The sequence below is a fragment of the Cetorhinus maximus genome, chromosome 8 (genome assembly GCF_964194155.1).
Source record: "Cetorhinus maximus chromosome 8, sCetMax3.hap1.1, whole genome shotgun sequence".
Taxonomy (NCBI): domain Eukaryota; kingdom Metazoa; phylum Chordata; class Chondrichthyes; order Lamniformes; family Cetorhinidae; genus Cetorhinus; species Cetorhinus maximus.
The window spans coordinates 68,079,391-68,095,755 of record NC_135886.1 but is presented as its reverse complement, the minus strand read 5'-3'; the positions used below and the strand labels follow the sequence as shown (position 1 = coordinate 68,095,755).

Here is a 16,365-nt window from a genome sequence, read left to right as displayed (position 1 = left end):
CTTCTACGCAGAAACTGGTAAGGCAAATGATAAGGCAACAATTTAACATTTAATTTTGTTTTCCTCCTGAAATTTTAGGGGAGCTGAAACTGAAACCTTGGGCGGAGTTTTTCCTTCCTGCCTGCGGCGGGTTTTGTGGCAGGCAGGAGTGGAATATTTAGGGACAGGCCAAAAATTGGATTCCCGCCGGCAGGAAAACAGTTTGCAATTTTCTTCTCACCTGTTTCATGGCGGGTTGATGGCAGGTCGGGTATCCTGATGACCAGTGTCAAAAAAGCCACCTGCATTCATTACCATCTCATGGACGTTCATTAAATATGCTACTTGCCGGGATTACATTCCGTCTTCCAATCTTGTGTCACGCCAGCGGGAATTCAAACTGATCTGAAACACGTTTGAAAATGAGTGCATGCATCAGTTGGCCCTCACTTCGCTCATGACTTTGAGGTGAGTGGAACAATCAAAGCCTACCTGCAATAGCGCTGCTCTGCCTTCTTAGCGATGGCAGTCGAATGCCACACAGCTGGGGGTGCAGGGTTGGTCTGCTCATGGTGGGTGCCTCCATACTCTGGGAGAACACCACTGTGCAGCAGCTCTCAGGCAGTGCCTTCAAACAGAGACCAGTTTTGCAACTGAGGGTTGGAGGAAGGATGACAGACACACAAGAGGCCGATGAGGTATGAGGAAGGTTGGAAGGGGGAAGGGGATGAATTACCAGACACACAGGCGGGAATGGGGTATGAAGGAGTTGGAAGAGGGGAGGGTGGGGAGGGAGAATAATAGCAGGCAGAGGGGAGACCGGGGGGTGGGGAAGCTGGAGCCCAACACGGAAAACTGGAATGCAGACACACAAGGGGATGGATGGGAATTGAACTGTTTGAATGGGAGGGGATGTATGCAGATGCAGGAATGGAAAGGAGGGGTATGTTAGTGTGGCACAAGATGAATAAGTTACATAGAGACTCATGGAGGTGGGGGGGTGGTGGAAGGAAAACTGTGTTGTGATTATTCATGAGGGAATGGGGGAGGTCATTGAAAAATGGTTATAGTCCCTGGTCTGGGGCCGACAGGTCGGAGTAAGAGATTAAAGGTAGTCCTGGGGCTCCCAGGACCTCTAACTCAGAATGAGATTAAAGGCAGTCTTGGGGCTGTGTAGACCTCACAGTCAGGGTAAAAGATTAAAGGCAGCCCTGGGGCTTTGCAGGCTATGTATGACACGAATGTCATACTTCCACTACAGGGAAAGGCAAGGCTTGTGTGTGTAATTGGGATAATTGGGTATGTTCACAGTCATTGGCAATGGGTTTGTCTGGCTCAGTACTGTGCTGCAGATGGGATGGTAATAATTAAGGGAGGCATCTGCAGCCTGTAAATGGGGAAAATACAATTAAGGTGGGGGGATACTCAAAACTCCCCTAGTGGTGTTGGTGGGGGGGTGATCTCCTCTGAATATGCCGGTGCACACAGCTTCTGGATGGGGAGGGGTGAGGTTCACATTGGGCATGGGCACGTCAACAGTGATTGGTTAAGGGTGGAGGGCTCGAATGTCTACTACAAAGACAATGGGATCTAGGGTTACTGGGGGAGGCTGGAGAATAACCGGAAGATCTGTCTGCACGTCGTGAGGTTCCAGGAAAATTGGAGGGACCCAAACACCGACAGGGGAGGGTTGAAGCTGGCCTCAAAATAAAAATGGAGCACCACCATCTTGAATGCACGAGGTAATGGTGCAGTTTGAAAACTGGAAACAAATCTGCACAGGCGGGGTCTGGGGCGGTGTGGGAGGAGTGCATGGCTGGACAAGGGGCCTTTTCAGGGGGCACCCTCAAACTTCTTAGCGGCACAAAATTGAAATAGAGTCAGAGCTGAGAGAAAAGAGAAAGACTTCCTTGGCAAGGTGCCATTGGAACCAGTGCCTTTCGGTGTGCTTTAACAAGAGACTGCAGGAGTCATTGCATTACCAATCCAATTGCTTCATTTCAGCATTAACAAACAGGAATGTGACAATGGAGAATGCAGACAGCCTTTAAGGAGGCATGGCTGCAGCATATCTGCCAGATCATCAGTGAAAGCCTTTCATGTGCTTTCTCCAATTGGCAGGGATTATGGGCCAAAGGTCATCCAGTCATTGCTCAGGTGCAATTTAACCTTAATCAGTATGTCAGATCAGAGACTGTAGGAGTGAGTTATGTAAGGTGGCACATTTCATGAATGCATCCAAACCTCTTCCTACCTCTGTGAGTTTGAGATGCCAAGTAGCAAGATTAGCATCTTGGTCACCTCGATTTATGAGTTTGCGCCTCAGCTACAAGGCTGGTAGCACAAATGTAACTCTAGGTCATGATAGTGGCTTTCTGTTTGCTAGTCAGAGCTTTACTATTTTTCCCTGGTATTCATTAATCTGTTCCATCTATCAGTCCACAGGGAGAAGAAGGAAAGAACAATGAAGACTGGGCTCAATGCAGCCCATAGCCACAGGGAGAAGGGCCCGGCGCCACTTAGCGCAGCTTCGAGAGGAGGCCCCCGCCTGAGGTCCATGGTGCAGGGGAGCCCACTCAGCACTCAGAAGATGAGGAAGTTAGACCAATCCCATGGAGGCCACTCGACAACTAAGGCTATCTGGAGATGAGCGACAGACAATGCCATGCATGTCTGCACTTGTCCAGACATGTGGTGGATCATATCTGGCACATTTTGCAGGAGGATATCCCCTGCCAGTGCCCAAGTTCACCGCTGTGCTTAATTTCTTTTGCCGTGGTTCTTTCCAGGGATCCACAGGGGACCTGTGCAGCCTCTCATAGTCCTCCACACATAAATGTATCAAGGAGGTGACAGATATCCTCTACAGTAAGGCTCATCATTATGTAAAGTTCACAGCCGATGTAACTAGCCAGACTGCTAGATTTCATGGCGGCTATCTCAGGCCTCCCTAGAGTACAGGGTGCAAACGATTGTCCACATGTGGCAGCAGCCCCTGATGTTCACTAATGGGAAAGGGTTCCACTCCCTGAACATTCAGCTGGTGTGCGATCATCAGAAGCACATCATGTATATTTGTGCCAGATACCCTGGGAGTTTACATGACTCATACATCCTGCATCATTCCCAGGTGCCTCACATATTCAAAGGGTTTCAGTGAACACCTAGTCAGCGACGCCCACATCCCATGAACGAGTATAAAAAAAATACAGGGCTTGCTGCTAGGGATAAGGGGTACCCGCTCATGACACCCATGCATCATCCTCAGAGTGCCTTGGAGGAGAGATGCAATGCAGCGCATAGTTTGACATGATCCATCATCAAGCAGGCCATTGACATTTTGATAATGCGTTTCCAGTATTTGGACCGCTCAGGTGGGGCCCTGCAGTGCTCTCCAGAGAGGGTGCCTGCATAGTCATGGTCTGTTACACGCTTCACAACCTGGCACTTTAAAGAGGGAATCCATTGTCGGAGGGAGAGATGGAGGAGTCTGAGATCTTCTCGGATGATGAACAGCAGGAAGGGCAAGGACCTGAAGAGGGAAATGAGTGACGATGCTATTGAAGAAGCACGATGTGGAAGACGTGCCCGTGCCACATTGATAGCCACAAGATTCGAGGAGGAGTAAGGTGCAGGCAATGGGAGATGGCCACGTTCCTCCTGTCCCTTAATGCCATGCCAGTGCAAGTCCTTTACAACCAGTAACATCAAGAGCAAGTTCAGCATTTGGACTTGCACCTTTAACCCTCATGATTCACCAGGCCCTAATGTCTGGAAAGATCAGCAGTGAACTCTGTATCCATGTGCTCTGGGAAGTGAAAGTGGGCACAACAACGCAAACACTGTGTCAAAGGAATTGATGCAGTCGTTGCCACCTTTATGAGAAACTTTATCGGACAATGAGATGCCCGCATGGTTAGGGAGAGCAACATGGCTGCAGGTCTTGTGCTTTGGCACGACCAATTGAAGAGGTACAAATGCAGCTAACCCTCCAAGGCTATTGAGTAGGCCTAACTTCATGTAGTCTTGCAAGGAATAAAGGTTACTAACGCATTTAATTCACACTTCCAATAAAGAGTTTGAGACATCTCCCTGACATAACACAAGGGTCCAGTAACTATCATGAGTCAGGTAGACATCACATGACTGTGAGGCACAGAAAGGGAGGTGATCATTGAGTGGGAGCATAGCTCACCCTCAGTAAGAGGGCATAAACATGCATATGCAGGGTGCTTTCAAATGATGAGACCATGCTCATGAACAGCAAATATATTTACAAATGTGCAAGATATATGTAGTGATTGAACACCCATGACCCAAAGTGATATCAATATTTCTTAATTTTTCTAAGCCTACAGCTGCACCTGGGTGCAGCCCCGACATCTGCAGCAGAGGTGGAGGCAGTCTGCTGACTGCTACACCCTGTTGTCTGAGATGACCTTGGCGGCCATCCTCTGGAGGCCCGATGCCTGGAGGATCCCAGTCTGATAAGGATCTCCTGCTCAAGTGCAGATGCACCCTCCTTGGCCTGACCGGCTGGAGGTAATGGGGTCACAGGCAGAGGGGATTTGGAGCAGCTGGACGCTCTTGGAGTGTCCTGTGCGGAGGCCCCTGGGATGTCTGGCTAACACTCATCCTCTCTGTGGGTGCCGATGGCCCCTTCCTGACTCCTTGAGGAGAAGGTGCGCCTGGAAGGAGGTTGAGATGCTCCACTACCTTCTCACCTAGCCACTGATGGATCCCACCAATGCTGAAAGCGATGGAGTGTAGGTCCAAGGGAAAATCCGGCAGAACCTGCTGGCCCAAAGTTTCAAGGAAGATGCCACCCTTCCCATCGTGGCCTCGAGGCACTGGCATGTCAGAGCCATAACATCAGACAAAATGTGGACAGACTCCTCCATCTTCAATCTAGTCTATTGACTGCCTCTCACAACTCTCCCTGATGTTCCCCCAACTGTTGTTGCAGCTCCAGCATTGTCTTGGCAGCTACTCACAGAGGCTCATCATCTGACTGGGACTCAGCAGGTGCCTGATCGCCAGCAGTCCTCCGCATTCCAGAGATCTGGGCTTTCACTGCCTCCAACTGCCATGTGTCATGTCAGTGAGGTGTTCTCCAGAAAGTGACACCGAGCATACTCTACATCTACTGGGGTGTGTGTCTCTGCGCTGGTGGAGGGTGCAGGTGAACGCAGTGACAGATCTTCCTCGGATGGTTCCTCAGCATTCTGCTCTGAGGTGGGCTGGGGGCTGGGGCTTACGTTGGACCTATTCCTCACCCTGGACCTGCTGGTGCCTGTAAGAAAGAGAAAATAGATTTAGTTCATGAGCAGGCTGAACACAAGATTGCATGTCACTCACTGAGCGTGTCAGGATGTGAACAACTCATGGAGGGCATCTGTACTAGGTTGCTGGGAGAAGCCAATCTTGCTTTCCCCACAGGAGTGATCCCTGTCCTCCCCAGCCAGTTCGGTGGCATTCTTCTCGAAGTGAGTGAGCTCCTGGATATTGGCATTCCTCCTCCAGTCTGGGATCTTTCCCTCCTGTTGTGGGTAAGCTCGGCATGCATGAAGACAAAAGGAAGGAATGTGATGAGAAAGGATGGAGCAGAGGTTGGGATACATACATGCCTGCTTTGTGTGCTGAACCCTCCCCAGTAAGGGCTGAGGCTGGAGTTTGTGCAGCATGATAGATGAGATGCTGGTGATATTCAAATGTCTGTGAGAGAATCAGTGCTGACATGTGTCCCCCGCTAATATTGTGCGAGATCTCTGAGCAGTGTAACCCTTTGAGTGCATAATACCATTATGAGAGTGTGAGATTGGAGTGAGCTGAAGGTTGACTTCAGGATGATGGAGAGGATGGAGAGGATGAGATCATTCATCCTGTTCCTGTACTGTATTGTGTTTCTGGGGCAGGTGCCAGACAAGCTGACCTCCGCTGTGACTGCCTCCCTGGTTGGCGAGGTAAGGCTGGATGGCTTCCTGAAGCCATCCCTGGGGTACAGGATATCCCGATGCTGGCAACTCCTTGTATCAAAGCCTTGAAGGAGTCATGGCTAAACCTGGGGGCAGCCTTCTTCTCCTGTGCTGTCATCTCTATATATCTCCTGAGGACAGCTGGGCTAGAGTGAAATGTGTGTGTTCAGGTGTCTTTTAAATATGGTGCCAAGACCTTCGACCCCATTAGGTGATGACGGGGTGGAAGAATCAGTTCCTGACCCGACATGTAATTCGGAGAGATATGGAGAGATAGAGGGAGTGCAAAGAAGGTTCACCAGACTTGTTCCGGGGATGGCGGGACTGTCTTATGAAGAGAGATTGGGGAAATTGGGCCTGTATTCTCTAGAGTTTTGAAGAATGAGAGGTGATCTAATTGAAACCTACTAAAGGAATAGACAGGGTAGATGCAGGTAAGATGTTTCCCCTGGTTGGGGAGTCTAGAACCAACAGATACAATTTCAAAATAAGGGCAAAGCCATTTAGGACCGAAATGAGGAGAAATTTCTTTACTCAGAGGGTTGTGAATCTTTGGAATTCTCTACCCCAGAGGGCCATGGAAGCTCAGTCATTGAGTATGTTTCAGGTAGAGATTGATAGATTTCTGATTAACAATAATGTAAAGGGTTATGGGGATAGTGTGGGTAAAAGGCATTGACGTGTTCGATCAGCCATGAATGGCGGAGCAGGCTCGACAGGCTGAATGGCCTTCTCCTGTTTCTATATTCCTATGTCCTATGTTCCTATGCTCGCCTATGTATAATTAATTCGCTTCGGAGCATGACATCGGGTGCAAATTCCTGCCACACTGACCAGCGGGAAACACACCACGGAATCCACCCACCACAGCACAGCATTTAGTTTCAATAATGGAAAATTCCGCCCTTTATTTTTCAGCAATTCTATCTGTACTCAGCTTTTGTTAAAATCAATTCCAATCCTTATACAATAGTGCTGAATAATCCCTGGATACTACAATAATGTTAATTGTCAAAAGCAACTTGGTTGCTGTAATGTTTTGATACTACAAAAGCATGCATTTGAGATTTTAAAAAACAAAATTGTCTGTCATTTTCTCAGCCTCTCTTTATATGTTAATTTTAGGTTAAATTTCATAATACTATCTTTCTAATTTTTATTTACATAATTTCTTTGGCTTATGCTGAAGCCTCAAAATGTTTTTAATCTTTTTTCTTCTGCCTCTTTAAACCTACATTTGGTTTCCTCATTATCAGTGACCAAATGTTAAAAGCTGATTGTTCAGACTACCATGGTGAGAAGGTCAAGGTCAAATTTTGGTGACTTGTACGAGCCTCTTCTGCATGAATAGAAAAAGTGATACAACCTAAAGATGAAGGGGGGAGTTTTTCATGCCCATTAGGCCAAAAATTGGTTTCATGATGTTGTGAAGCCAGTTTGCAATTGTCTGCGCTGCCCGTCAATGGCGGGCCACATTTCCTGCCATTGGATGTTGGGAACTTCATTGTAATACATCCTCATATCATTATAAGCCCAGCTCGCCGGAATCATCCCCCCACGCTGGATCATGTGAGCGTGTTTCACAACTGTACATAAGCGACCTGCACCTGGCGAGCTGCACTTTGCTCAGGACTTCAAGGTCTGTTTGCCTATGTTGCTTCAGGCAGCACTCACAGTCAACAGCACCAGGCTTCACAAACAGCGCCATATCACTTTTAGGTTCTCATGGGCAGGTATCTACCTACCAGACCAGCCCTAAGGTGGGTATGGCTTTTCAATGACTGCAGGACCAGGGCTGTGCTGGGGAAGGGGGGTGTCCCAGAGTATGTGTGGGGCCACATGTTGATCAGTGCAAGTGGCCTCAAGATGGTGAGGGTTGAGAAAGCAATCTCTAGAGGAGATGAGGCCAGATGGAGATGTGAGGGTGTGTGTGAGAGAGTGAGTGGTGATGTCCATTGAGCTATCATTTGAGGTATCATGAGACAGGTGTAAAGTTTAAGTGTACCCAAATGACCAGCTCTGGCCTTCTGAGCTGGGTGAAAGTGTGGGGGCAAGGCGGACTGATTTAGTCACCAGGGAAGTGGGCACAGACCTGTATGATCACTCACTAGGTGAACATTAAGGGAATGGAAGCTTTTTGTGTTCTTGAAGCTGCTGGCCCTGATAACTCTGTGGGTGCAGTCAATCACAGCCTGAAATTGGGGAAATCTGAAATGTTAACAGAACATACAGCACTTTCCTGCTGGCTGCTGGTGGCCATGAGGAATATTACAATTGGTTGACCTTGACAAAGAGGGTGCAGGCATGGATTGTAGGCTGACCAATTTGACTGATTCCATCTAAAAGAAATCTTGGAATGAGCCCAAGATGAAAAATATGAGAGCCAAAGTTACTTTCACTGCATGGCCAGCTACAAGAGTAGATTGAAGGTCTTGCTGTGTGTGTCTTTGACAGCCTCTCTGGAAAAATGCAGAATCCTGATGCACTGCTCCTCAGAAAAGTGGAAGTAGGTAACTCACTAATTAAAGATTCTGTGGCCAATGGAAAAATGTCTTTGGGCAGCCCTTTTCCCTTTTTGGTCTCTTTAGCGCTCTAACTGCAATTCACTGAGCTTTCCCAACCTAACTAGGTAGGGCTAGGTAAGAAGTTCTGCTGAGGGACTATGAGTAGCTCGGGGCTAAATTAAAAAGCAGAACCACAAAGGTAATAATCTCTGGATTACTACCTGAGCCATGTGCAAATTGGGTAAATAAGATTAGAGAGGTAAATGCTTGGCTCAAAGATTGGTGTGGGAGAAATGGGTTCCGATTCATGGGGCACTGGCACCAGTGTTGGGAAAGGAGAGAGCTGTTCCGTTGGGACGGGCTTCATTCAAACCATGCTGGGACCAGTGTCCTGGTGAATTGTATAACTAGGGTTGTAGATAGAACTTTAAATTAATTAGTGGGGCGGGGAGAGCTCAATTGAAGGGAAGTTTAAGAAATCAAAAAGAAACAAGAGAGCAGAGGTGCAGGGTAGTGAAGAGGCAAATGATAATCAAAATGTGACAGGAAGAGGCAGAAAATATAAGCAGAAGAGTGCAGCAGAAATTAGAACCAGAATGAGTAATTATGGTAAAAAGTCAAAGCTTATGGCTCTTTATCTGAATGCACACAGCATTTGTAACAAGATAGATGAGTTGACGGCACAAATTGTAATAAATGAGTATGACTTGATAGCTATTGAGACGTGGTTACAGGGTGACCAAGACTGCAAACTCAATATTCTAAGGTATTCGATGTTCCAGAAAAATAGGCAAAAGGGAAAAGGAGGTGGGGTAGCTTTGTTAATAAAGGAAGGTATCAGTGCTGTGGTGAGTAGTGATACAGTTGCAATAGATCATGATGTGGAATCAGTTTGGGTGGAAATAAGGAATAGCAAGGGAAGAAGTCACGGGGAGGAGTCATCTACAGGCCCCCGAAGAGTTGTCTCACTGTAGGACAAAGTATAAATCGGGAAATAATGGAGACATGTCAGGAGGGCGCTACAGTTGTCATGGGTGATTATAATCTGCATATTGACTGGACAGGTTAGCAGAGGTAACATGGAAGACAAATTTGTAGAGTGCATTAGGGATTGTTTCTTAGAGCAATATGTTGCAGAACCTACCCAGGAATAGGCTATTTTAGATCCAGTACTGTGTAATGAGGTAGGATTAATAAGAGATCTTGTAGTTAAGGATTCTCTCAGGGGTAACAATCACAACATTGGTGGAATTTCAAATACAGTTTGAGGGCGAGCAACTCTGGTCTCAAACCAGTGTCTTCAACTTAAATAAGGGCAATTACAGAGGTATGAAGAAAGAGTTGACTAAAGTGGGCTGGGAAAATAGACTAAGGGGAAGGTCACTGGATGAGCAGTGGCAAACATTTAAGCAGATATTTCATAACACTCAGCAAAAACTTATCCTGATCAAAAAAAAGGACTCGATGAGAAAGATAAACCACCCATAGTTAACAAAGGTGGTAAAGGAGAATATCCAATCAAAAACTAAGGCATACAAAACGGCCAGAGGATTGGGAATTTTTTTAGGAACCAGCAGCAGATGACTGAAAAGCTGATAAAGAGGGAGAAAATTGATTATAAAGTAAATTGGTAAGAAATATAAAAACAAACAGCAAGATCTTCTATGGGTATATAAAAATAAAGAGAGTAGCTAAAGTTAGCGTGGGACCCTTGGAGGATGTGACTGGAAAATTGATAATGGGGAACAGGGAAATGGCAGATAATTTAAACCAATATTTTGCACAATATATTTATATTTATATTTAAACCAATATCGGTCTTCAAGATGGAGACACTATAAACATTCCAAAGTATCAGATAAACAAGGAGCTAATGGGAGGAAAGATCTTGTAACAGTCTCTATCACGAGGGACAAAGTATTTGAGAAACTAATGGGACTAAAGGCAGACAAGTCGCCAGGACCTGATGGCCTGCATCCAAGGGTTTTAAAGGAAGTGGCTGTAAAGACAGTGAAGGCATTGGTTGAAATATTCTATAACTCACTGGATTCTAGTAGGGTCCCAGCGGACTGGAAAACCACAAATGTGGCACCCCTGTTCAAGAAGGGAGGGTGACAAAAAGCAGGAAACTTTAGGTCAGTCAGCCTAACATCTGTCATTGGGAAAATGCTAGAGTCCATTATTAAGGAAGAAATAACAGAACATTTAGAAAAGCTTAACGCAATCAAACCGAGTCAACATGGTTTTGTGAAAGGGAAATCATGTTTGACAAATTTGTTAGTCCTTTGAGAATATAACAAGCAGGGTTGATAAAGGGGAATCAGTAGATGTAGTGTATTTGGATTTCCAGAAGGCATTCGATAAGGTGCCACATAAAAGGTTATTGTATAAGATAGGAGCTCACGGTATTGGGGTAATGTATTAGCATGGATTGAGGATTGGTTAACACACAGAAGACAGAGTCGGGATTAATGTGTCTTTTTCAGGTTGGAAAGATGTAACCAGTGGAGTGCCACAAGCATCAGTCCTAGGGCCCCAATTATTTACTATCTATATTGATGACTTGGAGGAGGGGGCAAAGTGCAATGTATCCAAATTAGCTGATGGTACAAAAGTAGGTGAGAGGGCATGTTGTGATGAGGACATAAGGAATCTGCAAGGGGATATAGAAAGGTTGAGTGAGTGGGCAGAAAGTTGGCAGATGGAGTTTAATGTAGGAAAGTGTGAGGTCATGCACTTTGGTAGGAAGAATCAAAAGGCAGACAATTATTTAAATGGAGAGAGGGTCCAAAAAAAGTGCAGCACAGAGGGATTTGGGTGTTCTTGAGCATGAAACACAAAAGGTTAGCATGCAGGTGCAGCAAGTAATTAAGAAGGCAAATGAAATTTTGGCCTATATTGCTCGAGGGTTGGAGTTTAAAAATAGGAAGTCTTGTTACAATTGTACAGGGTGTTGGTGAGGCCACTTCTGGAGTGCTGTGTACAGTTTTGGTTCCTGTATTTAAGAAAGGATATACTGGCATTGGAGGCAGTTCAAAAGAGATTCACTAGGCTGATTCCTGGTATGAAGGGGTTGACTTATCAAGAACAGTTAAACAGGTTAGGTCTTTATTCATTAGAGTTTAGAAGAATGAGGGGTGATCTTATTGGAACGTATAAGATTCTGAGGGGGCTTGACTGCTTAAATGTTGAGAAGATGTTTCCACTAGTGGGGGAATCTCGAACTAGGGGACATAGTTACAGAATAAGGTGACACTCATTTAAAACTGAGACGTGAAGGAATTTCTTCCCTCAGAGGGTAGTAAATGTTTGGAATTCTCTACCCCAGAGAGTTGTGGAGGCTAGATCACTGAACCTATTTAAAGAGGAGGTGTGTAGATTTTTGAAATATTGGGGAGTTGAGGGCTATGAGGAGCTGGCACGAAAGGGGGTTGAGGTCTGAGGCAGATCAACCATGATCTTATTGAATGGCGGGGCAGGCTTGAGGGGCCGAATGGCCTACTCCTGCTCCTATTTCTTGCTCTTATGTTCTTATGATGCCACAGCTGATGTCATACCTCCTGCTCTTCTCCCTCTAATCAGAGTGAGGTGTTCAAGGTAACTGTTATCTCGAGTACTGAGCAGCCCTTTCCTGAGCTTCTTGAACATTTTGAAGTGAAGGAAACTAAAAAACCAACAAGTTCTAAGGTACAAATGTGGCCAGTTGAATTGCAAACAGATTCTAATGATTTAAGTACTTGCAGCTGAATACTTCATCAAAACTGCTCCCAAATGCCATTTCACACCTGTACCACCAAATGGTTCTGCTGTTTCCATTAAAATTTGTATTGTAGTTCTATTCATATCACTGGACTTTAATTTAAATCTTTTAATTTCCTACTGGTGAAGGCCTCGAGCAAAATGGGACTGGTGAAATGATGTGAATGGGCAGTAAGTAAAGGACCTTGGTTTTTGAGCTGTTACCAAGAAGAAAGTTAACACCTAGCTTATTTTAGCCTAACTGGTTCACAGTTACCGTATTTATCTTTTTCTCCCTTCTTGAGCACTGAAGCTAAATCAGTTATTTTGCAGTCCCATGGCAAAATCTGCATATTAAGTGAGGATTGAAAAATGCATGCCAGGGCCTACATTAGCTCCTGTCTGACTTGCTTCAACAGCCTAAGGTGTTGGCCATCAGATCCCAGTCACGTACTCACCTCTTTCTAACCAATTCCTTTTCTCTATATATATATGCATATACAGAAGAACATAAGAACTAGGAGGAAGGGTAGGCAATTCAGCCCCTCGAGCCTGCCCCGCCATTCAATACGATCATGGCTGATCTCATTTCGGCCTCACCTCCAATTTCCCACCCTCTCCCCCTTTTAACCCGTTACGAATTAAAAATCTGTCTATTTCCTCCTTAAATTTATTCAGCGTCCCCGCACCCACTGCACTCTGAGGTAGTGAATTCCACAGATTCACAACCCTTTGAGAAAATGAATTCCTCCTCATCTCTGATTCATCTCCGATACATACAGCATTATATATATGTGTGTGTGATGCTGTATGTATAAATTCTTCTACAAGTGACTTCCCCCTTTAACCTGAACATTTCTATCCTTTCTTTAATCTCTATTTCTTTTACTTTTTATGTTTATCAAAACCATGACAATTTGCAATTAAATTTACTGCTGGTCTTTTTCATACTTCCTTTTAACCCTTCTAATTTCCTTTTTTACAACTGTATTATATTTCTGTATTCAAGGTGATTATCTTTAATGTTCTTAGCTATAACTTTATCATATGTGTCTCTTTTCACTATCAGTTTAGTTTTACTCCACCTATATTTATCCACAAAACTCTGACACAGTCCTTCCCAATTTCAAAAAAATTATTTATTTTATACTCTGCATTTTATGTTTGGAGATTTCACTTTCCAGGGTCAGGAGGAAGTTTTGTAATTAGACTGCAATTGGTAGGCACCTGCCATAGTAGCAAGGCTAGAAAGTCTAGTTGAGGTGTGCTAGCTTGGGGAGGGGACCTCTGTTCCCATTGCCACCACACCCCCTGCTCCCAGCCCCAACAGGAAACCAATCAACTGTCCCTGCAGATCCATTATAAAAGGAGTTGCTTTAAAATTGAAAAAATGTTCCAAGTTTTCAAGATCTAGACCACAATCCCAACCTCAAATCATTCCCATAGGCATTATTGGCTGGGAAGCATACCTGCTATGAGCAGGTTTACTTCTGCTGACCATAGACAGGGGCCCCAATAATTACAGGGAGATTGGGAGGAATTGGAGGTCCTCTGCATGCAGCCAGGGAACCCAAATTTGACAGTGGGACCACATAGCATGTTTTTACTTGTTTCCCCCTTATAATCTATCTGACTGCCAGGTGAGAAAGCCAGTGGTAGAAAGCTGTTGCTGGCAAGTGCAGAAGATTAGAAACTCCCTCTGAAAGGAAATCCCAATCCCCAGGATCTGACCTGCCCCAGGAACAACCAGCTCCTGGGTCATGTATTGGAACCATCCTCCCGCACCCCACCCACCTTACCTTTCCATACTCCCAGTTGCAGCTGCATGCTCCTTATCTACTCCTGTGGCTGACTTTAATGTGTTTTCCACTTGACTAGAGTGGGGCCCCATGACTGGGTTTTGAGAGGGAGAGGTCTAGGCAGTGTGTGCCCACCTGCCCCATATTAATAAGGCACTGACTGTATGCAGACAACTGTGGAAAGCAATGGAGTTACAACCCACAGATTTTTGGAACCTTTCTCTTGCGAGTCAAATCAACATCGACATACTGTGCAAATAATCACAGAAACACTAAATGGTTACAGCACAGAAGGAGGCCATTCAGCCTGTAGTGTCTGTGCTGACTCGTTGAAGGAGCAATTCACTTAGTGCCATTCTCCCACTTTCTGCCCTCAGTCCTGCAGATTCTTTATTTTCAGATAATAATCCAATTCCCTCTTGAATGCCTCGATTGAACCCACCTCCAAAATACTCTCTGGCAGTGCATTCCAGATCCTAACTATTCGCTGTATGAAAAAGGTTTTCCTCATGCAGTCATTGCTTCTTTTGCCAATTAACTTAAATCTCTGCCCTCTGATTCTCAATCCTTCCTTGAATGGGAACAGCCTCTCCCTATCTACTCTGGCCAGACCCCTTGTGACTTTCAACTGAATTTCCTCTCAACTTTCATTTCTCCAAGGAAAACAGTCCTAACTTCTCCAATGGGAAGGTGTTGGTGTAGTGGTATTGTCACTGGACAGGTAATCCAGAGATGCAGGGTAATGCTCTGGGGAACTGGGTTCAAATCCCACTAAGACAGAATTCAATAAAAATCTGAAATTAAAAAGTCTGATGATGACTATGAATCATTTGTTGTAAAAACCCATCTGGTTGACTAATGTCCTTAACTGGTCTGGACTTTATGTGACTCCAGATCTGCAGTAATGTGGTTGACTTTTAAATGCATCTTAAATGGCCTAGCAAGCCACTCAATTGTATCAAGCCACCCAGTATCGACCTAGGCACACGAAATGACAACAGCAAACTCAGCCCAGATGACCTTGCAAAGTCCTACTAACACCTGGGGGCTTGTGCCAAAATTGGGAGAGCTGTCTCACAAACCAGTCAAGCACCTGAGTGACATAGTCACGAAATCATACCTTACACATCATGTCCCATACACCAATATCACCATTCCAGAACAGGTAGTGACACAGTAGTATACAGTTGGGAAGGAGTTGCTCTAGGAGTTCACAACATCGACTCCCACCCCATGAATTTATGGCATCAGGCCAAACATGGGCAAGGTAACCTCCTGCTGATTATCACTTACCCCCCTGATCTCAGCTGACGAATCAGTACTCCTCCATATTGAACACCAATTGGAGGAAGTGCCAAGGGTGCAGAATGGACTTCTGTTGGTCTGTGGTAGCATCACCACTGGCCGGAGTCCTAAAGGACTGGGTCTGCGGCAGGTGGTGAGTGAACCAACAAGAGGGAAAAACATACTTGACCTCATCCTCACTAACGTGCCTGCTGTAGTTGCATCTGTCCACGACAGTATAGGTAGGAGTCCTAGGGGAGACAAAGTCCCGTCTTCACATTGAGGATATCTTGAATGGGATGGATTTCAAACTGATCTAGCAACTCAACACTGGGCATTCATGAGGCTGTGGGGGAGCATCAGAATTGTACTCGAACACAATCTGTAATCTCATGGCACAGTGTACCCCCCACACTACCATTACCATCAAGCCAGGGAATCAACCACAAATATCTTCCTTTGCATTAGGCATGACTCCAAACAGAGTTTTCCCCCTGATTCCCATTGACTCCAGTTTACTAGGGCTCCTTGATGCCACACTCAGTTAAATGCAGCCTTGATGTCACGGGCAGTCACTCTCACCTCACCTCAGGAGTTCAGCTCTTGTCCATGTTTGAATCAAGGCTGTAATGAGGTCAGAAGCTGAATGACCCTGGCAGAACCCAAACTGAATGTCAGTGAGCAAGTTATTGCTAAGCAAGTGCAACTTGATAGCAGAGCTGATGACCCCATTGAAGTTGGCTTTCCTCGAGTTAATTATCCTTACTCTGGATTGTTCCATGTCCTTTTCCATCGCCAACCTACATCTTATGATACAATGATCACTGTCCTCTAATGTTCCCCTACAGACACTTGATCCATTTGGCCCACCTCATTTCCAAGAACTCAATTGAGTAGTGCCTCCTTTCTCTTTGGACTGGAAACAATATACTGTAGAAAATTCTCCTGAACACTCTCTAGGAACTCTTGTCCCTTTCTACCCAATGCACTATTATCTCATATACATGCAGATAATTAAAGTCCCCCATTATAACTATTCTAAAATTCTTGCACTCCAAGTTCCTTGCAAATTTGTCGGTCTACGTC

At 45.4% G+C, this 16,365-nt stretch overlaps 1 long non-coding RNA gene across 1 annotated transcript in view; it reads right to left on the bottom strand.

Annotated features, from left to right (window-relative positions):
• Positions 1-267: 267 nt before the first annotated feature.
• LOC144683295 (uncharacterized) overlaps positions 268-16,365 on the bottom strand; it is a 52,355-nt gene continuing 36,257 nt past the window's right edge. Inside the window, exon 3 of the long non-coding RNA XR_013577226.1 lies at positions 268-384. This is a non-coding gene — a long non-coding RNA (uncharacterized LOC144683295). The remainder of the gene's footprint in view (positions 385-16,365) is intronic.